Source organism: Ixodes scapularis, unplaced genomic scaffold (genome assembly GCF_016920785.2).
Source record: "Ixodes scapularis isolate PalLabHiFi unplaced genomic scaffold, ASM1692078v2 PGA_scaffold5__190_contigs__length_132052651, whole genome shotgun sequence".
Lineage (NCBI taxonomy): Eukaryota > Metazoa > Arthropoda > Arachnida > Ixodida > Ixodidae > Ixodes > Ixodes scapularis.
Genome location: NW_024609880.1, coordinates 39,699,572 through 39,710,955, shown reverse-complemented (window position 1 = coordinate 39,710,955; position 11,384 = coordinate 39,699,572).

Below are 11,384 nucleotides of genomic sequence, written 5' to 3'. Positions count from 1 at the left end.
CTCCTTGCGGTAAACGATTTTTAAGGCAAAGTGAGCAAAAAACACCAGCTTGAAGGCATGGCATGGGCTGGACGTGTGGACCACTGACTGGCTGTCGATGCATATCGTGAACGACTTAACAGTCACAAAGCTCCCTCCTGAATGAAATGTGTGATAATCTAGCAATGCCTACCTGTCTGCTAGTATCCTTTGCAACTCTACCTTTTTTACAAATGAAAGGAGAGCCTGGCATGTCGCCCAAGTCATCGTCACATGCAGTTTCCTGTTATGGGGGAAGTGTTCCACACATACATAAGTATTTTGGTTTGTAATTTGGTTTTCTTTACAGGAGAAGTTTTCAGTGGCATAAAAGGCATGCGAGAAGTCGATTGACCTTATATGTCCGATACTAAAAAGAATCGCCTGTTCAATTTCAGTTCATGCTGTGGCGCAAATTATGACTAAATATTTTTGAAATGTTGAATTTGCATAGTGCGCAGGCTTTGAAGAAATTTTTTTTCCTTGAGTGCAAATGAATGTAATAAGCGTAAACAAAAGCCTTCCATAGCAGACAAGGCATTTACCCGTATATTAAAAGATTAATTTCAATACTGTGCACAATATAGTAACGTGTACACACTAAATTACAAGTTGACCTGCTAGGAATGCTGAGAAAAAATGGGGTTGCAAAATCTAGCTTGCAATGTTTACTTCGATTAGTTTGTTGAAGAGGTCCCTGTCTTCCTCGAAGATGGCCAGCAGTAGTTGAGGAGCACCTTCATCTTCGACTGTTGTAGGCTTCCTACTCATCTTTGCGGCTTCAATTTCCCGCAAGCGTGCCCTCGCGCTTGATAACTCAGGAGTGAGTAAAACAGAGCATGGTAAATAATTATTTTCACGCGAACTGGTAGAATTTGGCGCTGGCAATACGTTAAACCAACAACGCGTGACAATTTCGAAATCAAATAATTTACATGGCTATTCCATGACATATTTTCAGAAAAAGAAAATACATTTAGTGTTTTAAAATTATCCACGATCTCTATCGAAAGACACCGACCGCAACTGCATCATCTGTGCTTTAAGACGTTTGTATATTCCTAGCGCTGTTGTGAACGTTGGCTTGTGGTTGCTCACTCGTGGACCCTGTGACTCCCTTCGCTTTCAAAGCACACACGACGATTACGAATGATACTTTGCGCCTTCCGGGAATATCAGAGGGGCACTTCTCCGGTCACGTTTTCGCTATGTGCTCGCAAACCCCGCAGCTTCTCGCGTACCGCCAAACCAAAACAATACCGGCGCCATGTCTAGCGTGCGTGTTGCCAGATCTTACCGGAAGTCGAGACGCTGCGTGGTACAACTCAGCAGCCAAGTCAACAAAAAAAAGCAAATCCAAGAGTGAGGGGCGGGGCATAGTTCTCCGCGGCGGTCGAAAGAGCGTGAGTTTCAAATGTGAAGATGTTTTGACTCCGACTAAATTACGTCCTGTGACGTAAATATTGCTAAAATATATTTTATTCGCAGAAAATTTGTTTTGTCACATGCTTGTCCCAACTAGACTGTTTAAAAAAAACAATTTTTTTTTCTTTGCAGTTACCCTTTAAGGCACTTTCTTAAGGCAGCGAGAAAACGCGCCCGGCCCGCCCGTAAAATCGGAAAACATCTCGGTCGGCATTACTTTCTTTTAGACAAAAACTCGGTCCCCGCGCCATTCTTCGCGGCTTGTCGCGATCCAAACGAACAAATTAATCTGAAGCGGCACATTTTCACGTCCGATGCCACGCTTTCGCGCCCCCACTCTTCTCTCTGCACCGCGCCGCCAACTCAGCGGGACCCAGATATTCCCGTGTTGCCTTTTGAGCGCGTCAACGTCGCAGAATGAAGGGCAATACGATGACTATTACGTCAGCGGCCAGCTGTTATAACGAGATGATCGTCTACAAGAATTGTGCGTACCTGCATGACGATAACGTCAGCTGCAACCAAAGCAGATGACCCGCGGCTTTCGTCGTCTGTCACAAATTTATTAGACGGTCCCTGCTACTGGCCCACGTGACCTGGAACTCTCCGCCGTGTCTGCGTGTGTGCTTCACCGAAAAACCGACGTCGCTTCCCTCGCTAAGGAAGAGCAGAAAGAATATTGGGAAAAGGCGAGAGGAGACAATGGGGGAGGGGAAGATGGATGCTCCACATCCGTGGTCAGCGCTTTCATCGTACTCGCGAAACTTCGAGAGGCGCGGTCGGCGAGGACACGGCGGGGGGCAACAAAAACGGGTGCGAGCGACGCGGTCGTTGGGCGGAGACGAATTGGCTTGGTGGGCACTGGGATGAGTGTTTCCCGCATGGGCGACAGCCGGCGGCGTGCGGCGAACTTTCGTGCCGCTGTCTGGCCCGGCCAACCACTCCCGCCGTGCCGCGCAAAGAGCGCGGGAAATCTCGCAAGTGCACAATATAGTATGAAAGAGCACGCGACCTCGAGGCAAAACGCTGAGGTTCACCGCTCCTCACGGTAGGACCCTCGCGTGCGTAGTAAGGTAAGGCGCCGTGGGGCGTTCAATTTGGGGGAGCGTCTTGCTGCGAGCGGCGTTCGCACCCGCGTTTTCTCGCCGGTGTCACCGTGCCTTAAGGTACCGCGGAAACCCATTTCGATTGCCTGTTCTAGTTCGTGCTCGGGCCCATAGGGAAACTTAAGCCAAACGGTACAAAGCAGTGTCCCTACTAAACGTAAAAATGCACAGCACTCACCTTACGTCAAAAATCGTCTAGCCGGGTAAACCAACGTCCACGAGGAATCGTTATCCGGCATCCATCTTGAAAAATAAGCTCCGCACCAAAATCAAGACCGAAGAAAACACGGCGCGCGTTAATCCTTGCGCTAAAATTACACATAAATATATTTTTATTCTCTAAATACACAAACAAAATATTAATGTTAAAATACGTTCTGAGAACCGCTTTTTGCGAAGTGAGAAACACTTGGTTATCCAAAGAGATAAAAACAGAAAATGTCTGTTTTTGTCTTGGACAGGTTTCGGTTAAAGACCATTAACAGACATTTCCTGTATCACAACAGAAAATGTCTGTAAAATGCTTGTAATTTTACACACATTTTTTACAGTGTAGATAGTCCGCTCACGGTGCATAGTCCGCACGCCGTGCATAGTCCGCATTCGGTGCTTAGTCGACACGAAAATCTTCTCATACACGGCACACCTTAACAAATATCTGCGTTCTTAGCTTACAAGGAATCTTGTATTATATCTAAGTCATAATTAACGTATTCTTTCATCCACAAAATCCGTTCCTTCTCGTCGTAATGAACGATCTTAAAAAACGAAGTTCCTGTATGTCCGCACGCGTACTTTCTCCCCACAGCCTAAAATTTCAACTTCTAAACATGTACAGTCCGCGGACCTTAGCCCAGAAAATACGGTACATATATATATATATATAGTATACAGATGTGTGTGTGTGTGAGTGTGTGTGTGTGTGTGTATTTGTGAGTGCGTGCGTGTTGTGTGTCGTGGCATATTCATTCTTTAGAACACTCTTAGGTTTAAATTTTACTAATGCAGTGATGTGACTCCTCTGAGTAACTTTAGAGCAGCAAACGGAACTTTGCATAGCTTTACGTTTCATTGCCATCATCCTATTGCAAATATTATACGTTAAAATTCACGTATTGGCCTGTCCATCAAAAGACAGGGTCTACTTTTCTCTCCCACTTCTTTGCAACATTTTGCTAGCGTCAATAGCAAGGCAGATTTGATTCTCTTGAACGCAGAACTAGCTGTTGCGTGCAGGAAATGCAGGCACGACAATATGATTATTGATTAAGGACAGTATGAACTGCTGCAGATGGTTATTTTAGCTATGAAGCCAATGTAAACAAAATAATGTATTTCACGGGAATCATGTTAGCACAGAATAATGTTCAGCATCCAAATTGATGTTTCACAGAGGTTCTAAAAATTGTGATAAACTGCAAGTATTAATTCAGATAAAAACAAAGCGTTTCTCATTTGATTAACAACATTTATACTAATTTATATATGCAAATTCAAAATAACAAGAATCGGCGTGTGAACATTAATAAACCTCAGACAAAATCCAGTCAAACTCATTAAGGCCACGGTCCCACTGAATGTGGCAGTTTAGGTACTTTTTGGCAGGTCATTACTCATCTCCTTTTAAATATTGTTTTGTGGGATTGATGTCACTCGAAAGGCAATGCAATCCTCTTTCATTTGATATTATGTCTGTGTTGGTGTTTACTGTTCATGAGCATTTGTAGCGTTGCGAATATGATGGCGCGGACCCTCACTTGCTCCGCTAGTTCATGTTTTATGAACCATCCGTTAAAGATAACACGGTTCCAATATAGCAGTTTTGTTAAGATGATGTCGGAGCAGAATGTAACGATACACTTTTTTGGTATTTGCACTACTTTGTTTTTTTTCATCCCTCCAAATATTTCCCTAAAATTGACATTTTTCAGCACAAATATTGTTTTGTTTTTAATGTTTTTAATGACAAAGAGCTAGGACAATTAAATTAGCTGCAGATGTAGTGCTTATAATGGGTAATATGAAGAAACAAATTTGTAGTTGTGTAAAATGTTTTTGTTGAGATATTTTATATCAAACGTATCACTTTTTTGTGCTTGGAGTCATGGTACTTTAAATGCCGCTGAGGAAATAATTAAACTATGATAAAATATTTTTGTAACATTCAGAGCTACAATGGTTGCCCAAGAGGTGGACGATGGCTTTTTTTCATTTGCAAAGTCATAACGCTCCAGAAGCCCTTCAAACCTACCTGTTTTTGACGCATATCTTTTTTAGATGTCAAACAGATTTATTGGCATCTAATAACAATTATTGTTCGGAATAGATATACATTGCGATGTATTAGATTATCAGAATGATCTTGCTTTGGTTTTTTATTAGGTGTAGAGCTTAGCTAATTTTAAAAACAATTAAAAATTGTTTGGGTGTTTTGTTGCGCTACCTGGCGGATGGCAGACAAACTGCTGATTTCTAATGTTCAAAAAAATTCCGAGGGCGGCGTTGGCGTCTGTATCATCATCAATCTCCGTGTCTTTTTACCTTCACATTTAAAAAATATATTGGAAGATTTACTATCGATAAATGAATGGTTTAAGTACTGGGTCAGGTTAATAAATCTAAGAAAAACAATTACACAAGCGTAGCGTGATATAATGTGTTCATTATTCGATATCATTGAAATCAATGAACAATAAAGACGAAGAGGAAAAGAATACACCCGAGTTCACATTATCCCTAGAGTCACTAAATGAGCTTTAAAGTATCGGCAGTCCGTTCCCCGAAATTGTTGGGTCTTGTTCAGAGCAAACGCCACTACCGATCGTCATGATCCAAAAGTACGACTTCCTCAGCATTAGATGCGGTGCAAGGAACCTGATGCAATATTGCAGTGCTCTGTCGCGGGTTGTTTAAGCCTTTGTGGGGGACGGAAACGCGTTTCCTGTGATTTTAGATAAAGCTTCAGATAACTGGCAACCACGATTTTAAGCCACAATATGGCCAAATGTCCTTACTCTGAACCGTAGCTAATTTACTGGCACAAGCGGGAACAATGAGGAAGAGGCAGGTGTCAAAAGGTAGTGGCTTGTGAAATTCACGGGGCTTACGTCATGGCCGCTCCAGGTATTACAAGCCTCTTGAACAAGAGCATGAATAGTGTCATTAAATAAGCTACGCTTCAGAGTAGCGACACTTGGCCATATTGTGGCTTAAAATCATGGTTGCCAGTTATTTGAAGCTTTATCTGAAATCACAAGAAACGCTTTTCCCTCCTCCACTTTAAACAGTTTGCGACAAAGCAACGCAACATTACATGAGCTTCCTAACACCGAATATAATGCTGAGGATGTCGCACTTTAATCATGACGATCGGCAATTGCGCCTGCTCTGCTCAAGCGCGAAAATGGCGGCGTTCACAACACTGTCGGGGAAGAGAGTGCCGATACTCTAAGCGCAGCTCATTTATTTGCTCTACTTCCCTCAAATCTCCTTTCCCCTGACTGAAACTGAAACCGAAACTAAATATGAATAATACACTATTATTATACCTTATTTAGTTATAACCAACTACACATAATGAGAGGAGGAAGCGGCCGAGTAGGAAAAACGCGCGTTTTATGTGCAACCGTTCTTACCGTCTCAAAAGAAAGAACGCGCGAGATTGCGCTGGTTTAAAAAAAATACGATCCAAGGAAGTAGTAGTTGTATTTAGTGGTGAGGGTAGCGGAAAGCCGGAACATGTTGGCCACTTCTTTCGATTCAAAGAAAAGAGGCGGCATACTGTGTTCTTTGTGATTGTGCGCCTAATTGCAAATGGTTCTGGCTATGTTTATACAGCCGGAAGTTAGTCTGCCTTAGTGGGCGTCTGGTGTCTCAGCTTTAGATGAACAATTTAGCCAGTGCGGTGCAACCGCAAACCTGGGGTCTTTAACGTGCACCACGCAGTAGTGATACACGACCGCACGCCGGTACGATGCTCTTCCAGATCAAAACGGGCAGGGGCGGGGTGGGTTCTGCAGTGCGAGCTTTCGCTCCACGTGCTCCGAGCTGGCGTGCGCTATACTCCGTTTCACCTTATGGTGTACCGCAGAGAAGGCTATTAACATACGAGAGCTTGTGCCGCCGAGATGTGCCCTGGAGCAAGGAGCTCGCGTTTGTACCTTTTACTGCGGTACATCATAAAGTGAAGCAGAGTATAGACCATGCACTCGGCCACCGATCCCCCCACCTTTGTGCGTCTAATTTATATACAGGTAGAAGTATTTGAAGATGGACGATGGGCGTCGATCGTCTCGAGGTAATAACGTAATAACAATATATATACGATAAACAGATTGAAGGACTGAACGACTCAATTTTTTAATTCTTAGATTGTAATAAAGCGGTAGCCTATTGTACTTACTGTTGATGAAGAGCAATATGAGGTGACGAGGTAATTATTAAATAATGAGGCTCTATAAGGACGACGACATTAGTGGGTGTCGAATCACAAGGTACATTGCCAGACTTGTTTCAAGTATCGTGTACCTAAAGACCTTTCTTCACCCGCAATAAAATATGGTAAAATCAATGACGATGCTGCTTTACAACTGTATGTGGAACAGGAAAACTGCACTGTGCAGAAGTGCGGCTTATTCGTTAATAGGAGAGACAGATTTCTAGCAGCGCTCCCTGATTGACTGCTTGGAACAAATGGCTTCGTTGACGTAAGGGGTCCCCGTTCCAAAAGATTCTTGAAACCTGCTGAAACCGCGAAGGAGTATGAGGCGAAAAATAAGAAAAATGAGCCTGTGAAAGGTCCAAATCACCACTATAACTTCTACTACCAAATACAACTGCAGTCACACAATACACAAAGAGAGTTTTGTGATTTCTTTATATTTACACTGAAGGGCATTGATATCCTACGTATTCAGAGGGATGACACCTTCTGGTCAACCAACAAAGAGCCTTTTCTACTCAAGTTTTACATGGAAGGCCCGACTTCCGCTGAAATTCTTCACGTAGACGATTTGTTTGACCGAATAAACTGCCATTACTACCGATCTGGGAATCTGTCGATCTTCGTTTGTAGGCCATAGTATCATGAGATTGAGGGGTGTGGCTCTTCGTCCGCCGAACATTGCTTCGGCGGGTGTTCTTACCGTGTAAGATGAGACCGTCGCGTGTTGCTGGAACAAGAACCTGGCGATTCTTCACTGTATTGCTTCTTCCGTAAGCTTCAAGAGGGCTTTCTTCGTTTCGCACACTATCTGTTCTGCTTGCGCGTCAGTTGGAGGATGGTATGGTGCACTAAGGTGATGCCCGATGCTGGTTTTCTTCTTCCTTTTTAAACTTGTTAATTTTATGTGAAGCAAGATTTGGCGCGTTATCAGAGAAACGTATTTTCGGTAGGGCAATAGTAGGAAAAACAGAGCGTAGAACGTCAATGACGCGTTTGGACGTCGTGGCAGGCATCGTGCAAAGCTCCAACCACTTAGAGTGCGCATCGACAATGACTCCGCAGATGCGGATACGTTTCGCCACCCACCGACTGAATAATGGATCGTTTTCAATTACTGTTTATGATTGCGCTGGACTCGAGGAAGACTTCGAGTCTTTCCACAAAGTTAGTCCAGGTGCCAGCACTTTTGTCGAAAGCGATAAGTGTTCGAAAAGTTGACAACGTCAGTAGCCACGTGCTGTGCTTGATACTGGACGCTTACCATTCGCTGAGAAGAAACTTGCTTGTTCGTCTGCCATGAGTCGTCCGATATCAGGTCATCACCGCTACTCCATCTCCCGACAAAACAGGTCTTCATTGTCCGCATGTTAGCAATCACGTCAACTTATAAATTCCCGAGCGCTCATAACTTGCCGTCGCTAAACGCCGTTCATTCATAGCCTCTTAACTGCAAATAAACATCTTCCTATTTATTCTGATGGTTTTCATCATATTCCTCCTAAGCTGTACATACAACATTATGTGTGTCGGTACTTCCGAAAATATTGGAACGGCGTTTGTTTTCTGGGAACTATAATGTAACAAACAACATTTACAACTTCTTCCGGATCCCGTGAAACACAATATTTTGTGACATCACTTTTCAGTCGTCATTTTAATGGTGAGGTAAGTACCGTAAATCGCGAAGCAGTTTACTTGACGTCCGCTTCCACTGGTGTCTTGGAAGTTTGAGTCTACTGAGCGTGCATTCCTGCAAAAGAAGTTTTCAATGATATAATATTGATACGTCAATCAACAAGTGACTCCTTCTTGGTAAGATTTATTGCGAAAACCCGTGTCAACCGCCGAACCGTATTTATACCCAGCCTGACATTCTCGCATACAGGAATTTTCTAGGCCACGCTACTTGAACCAGCTGAGCACAGATGGCAGCGGCGCGAGCGAGGCCACGAGGGGAACGTGATGGTGCTCGAGCCATCCCACCGCGAACCAGTGTTTCGGCCACCCCACGGGTGCGTGTCGCCATCTATTGGTTGAACTAACGCTTTGTTTAAGATGGCTGCCGTGGGACCGCAGCCTTAAGTTATCCCCCAGTATCCATCCACCCTTCCAGCTACTTTTGCTTTAATTTACTCCGTTCGCTGTGCCATGGCAAAGATGAAACCTATGTGACGGTAATTACTAAACAAGAGGAATAAAGTAAGCTTATAATTCTTGCTAAATCTCGAATTTGAACAAGTAATTAAAATATCGCAGTTTATTATATACACCACATTTTGGAAAAAAAAACAATAATCAAAATATCACGAATAATTAGAATACCACTGTTTGACTCAAATATGTTTTACTGCCATAAAAATCAAATTTAGGGGTTTTACGTGCTACACCAACGACGGCCATCTTGCACGCCCCAGCGGAGGGCTGAGGAATAATTTCGACCACCTGGGGATCTTTTGACGTGCGACCGAAAGCTATGTTACACGGCGCCTTCTCCGCAATAATTACTGCCAGGTAGAGTGGTTATATCTGTATTTACCAAGTTCATTCTTTTAAAAACACAATGTGCTACATGACTGGCACCTAACCATCTTCGTCAACAGAATGTGTTACATTTCTGACACCTAACCATCTTCGTCATCAAACCAGAGACGGAAGTCGATGAGCCGACTTATTGGGCACTAATGCCGGCCAAACGTCTTCTTCGAGTGCCTCCGTGTTACTGCCGGCAGGAGGAAAACATCACGTGTTCAGACATACGGCGGCACTCTTCTCGTCAAAGCAGAAAAAAAAACAAAAAAAACAGACGCTCCATTAGGGGTGTTTACTTTGCCGCATCGGGTTGAGGTGCGTACGAGTGTTTGGTTATTTTTTGCAGGGAGCTGGCGGCCAGAGCTCTCGTGGGTGCTGCCGCGTTTTAATTATTATGTTTTCCGCGCGCTGCGTCTACTGCGTCTCAGACTACCACGGGCTCTGAAAAAGTCGGATTTACACTCCCAACACAAAAGATGGCACCTACATACCGCTAGCGCCGTCCAATCACCACATGTGTACACTTTTTCTCAAAAAACGCATCATACTGTCACGAATAAACAGGCGAGGAAACAAAGTATAACTAGGGAATCTGAATCGTTTAATGCGGCGAACTTGCGCCCGAGAATAAAAAGGAAACAGACGATAACAGCAGAGCGTCGCGGGCGTCGAAGTTGGCGAAACAGCAGGATCGAACGCTGAGGCGAGACTGACTGCGGCTCGCCACGCGCAGCCCCTTATATACATGCGTAGGCTTCTGCAATAATCGGCGTAGATGGTTCGACGCGTATAACATTCGAACTTCGAACAGACAACAGGATTCTCGAATTTAGCAGAACACTAAATTGCAGGAATAAAAAAAAGGTGCGTCGCTCCCAGTAATCAAACCTTGGCTTTTCGCGTGGGAGGCCACGGGCGCGCTGCCTATTTGACCAGCTGAGCGCGACAGTAATCTTTGTTACCACTGCCTTTGCCACGCTAAAACAAAAAAAGGGCGACATTTTTTTTTTTTTATATACGCGACACTTGTGTGTGCAACACACCGCTTTGGAAGAGTTATTTCCTCTTAGCACGTGACTGCGTACCACCGAAGCAAGATACGCAAAATTGGAATGACTACACCGCGGATCTTGTTTCACTCCAGTGCAGAAGTGCGCTGCCGAGAAGAGCACTACTCAAAGAAGCTACATAACCGACCACGAACTTGAGAAATTTTGAACGAATTCCGAGTACAGTCAGTGTTTGACGCAAAGATTAAATCGAGTGGTACGCTATTGGGTAGTTCCGAATCCGAAAGTTCCAGAAGTTCGGAAAGATAACGGGAAGTTCTGAAAATTCGGACAAGCCTACCGTAATAATCTGACCGTGCTGCGAGGCCTCGGCTCCTATATTATTAGTATTAATAAATTAATATTACATCTAGCTCAATTTTGGTGTGAATTGATAAAATTTTGGCGAAAGGCAGCAGGATGTAGCAGGCTGTGTTGCAGTTTGGCGCAAGTGGTGCAGAAATTACATCACTGCTAATGTTTATTCGTTATTCACGTTTGCTGGGCGCTGGGAACAAGAGCTGCGTGAACATGACAAATTTCCTGTGCCAGGGGTCATCTGTGCATTGTGAAAATCATGCACACATGATTTCCATAAACGCAAGCTACGCTAGGAACTCAAGGATCATATACTATTGACATAATAGGGAGTTCTAGAATAGCGCACGCTAAAGCTTTGTTTGCGCAAATAGCAGCGTCGTCGCCACTGCGAATGCGCCGAACGCTAACCACGTTTTCCGCTTTGCGTTTTCTATCTTAGCGCACGCTATTTCTTGGAAATTGCGTGCGTACGCAAAGGGTCTTCGCGCTCCT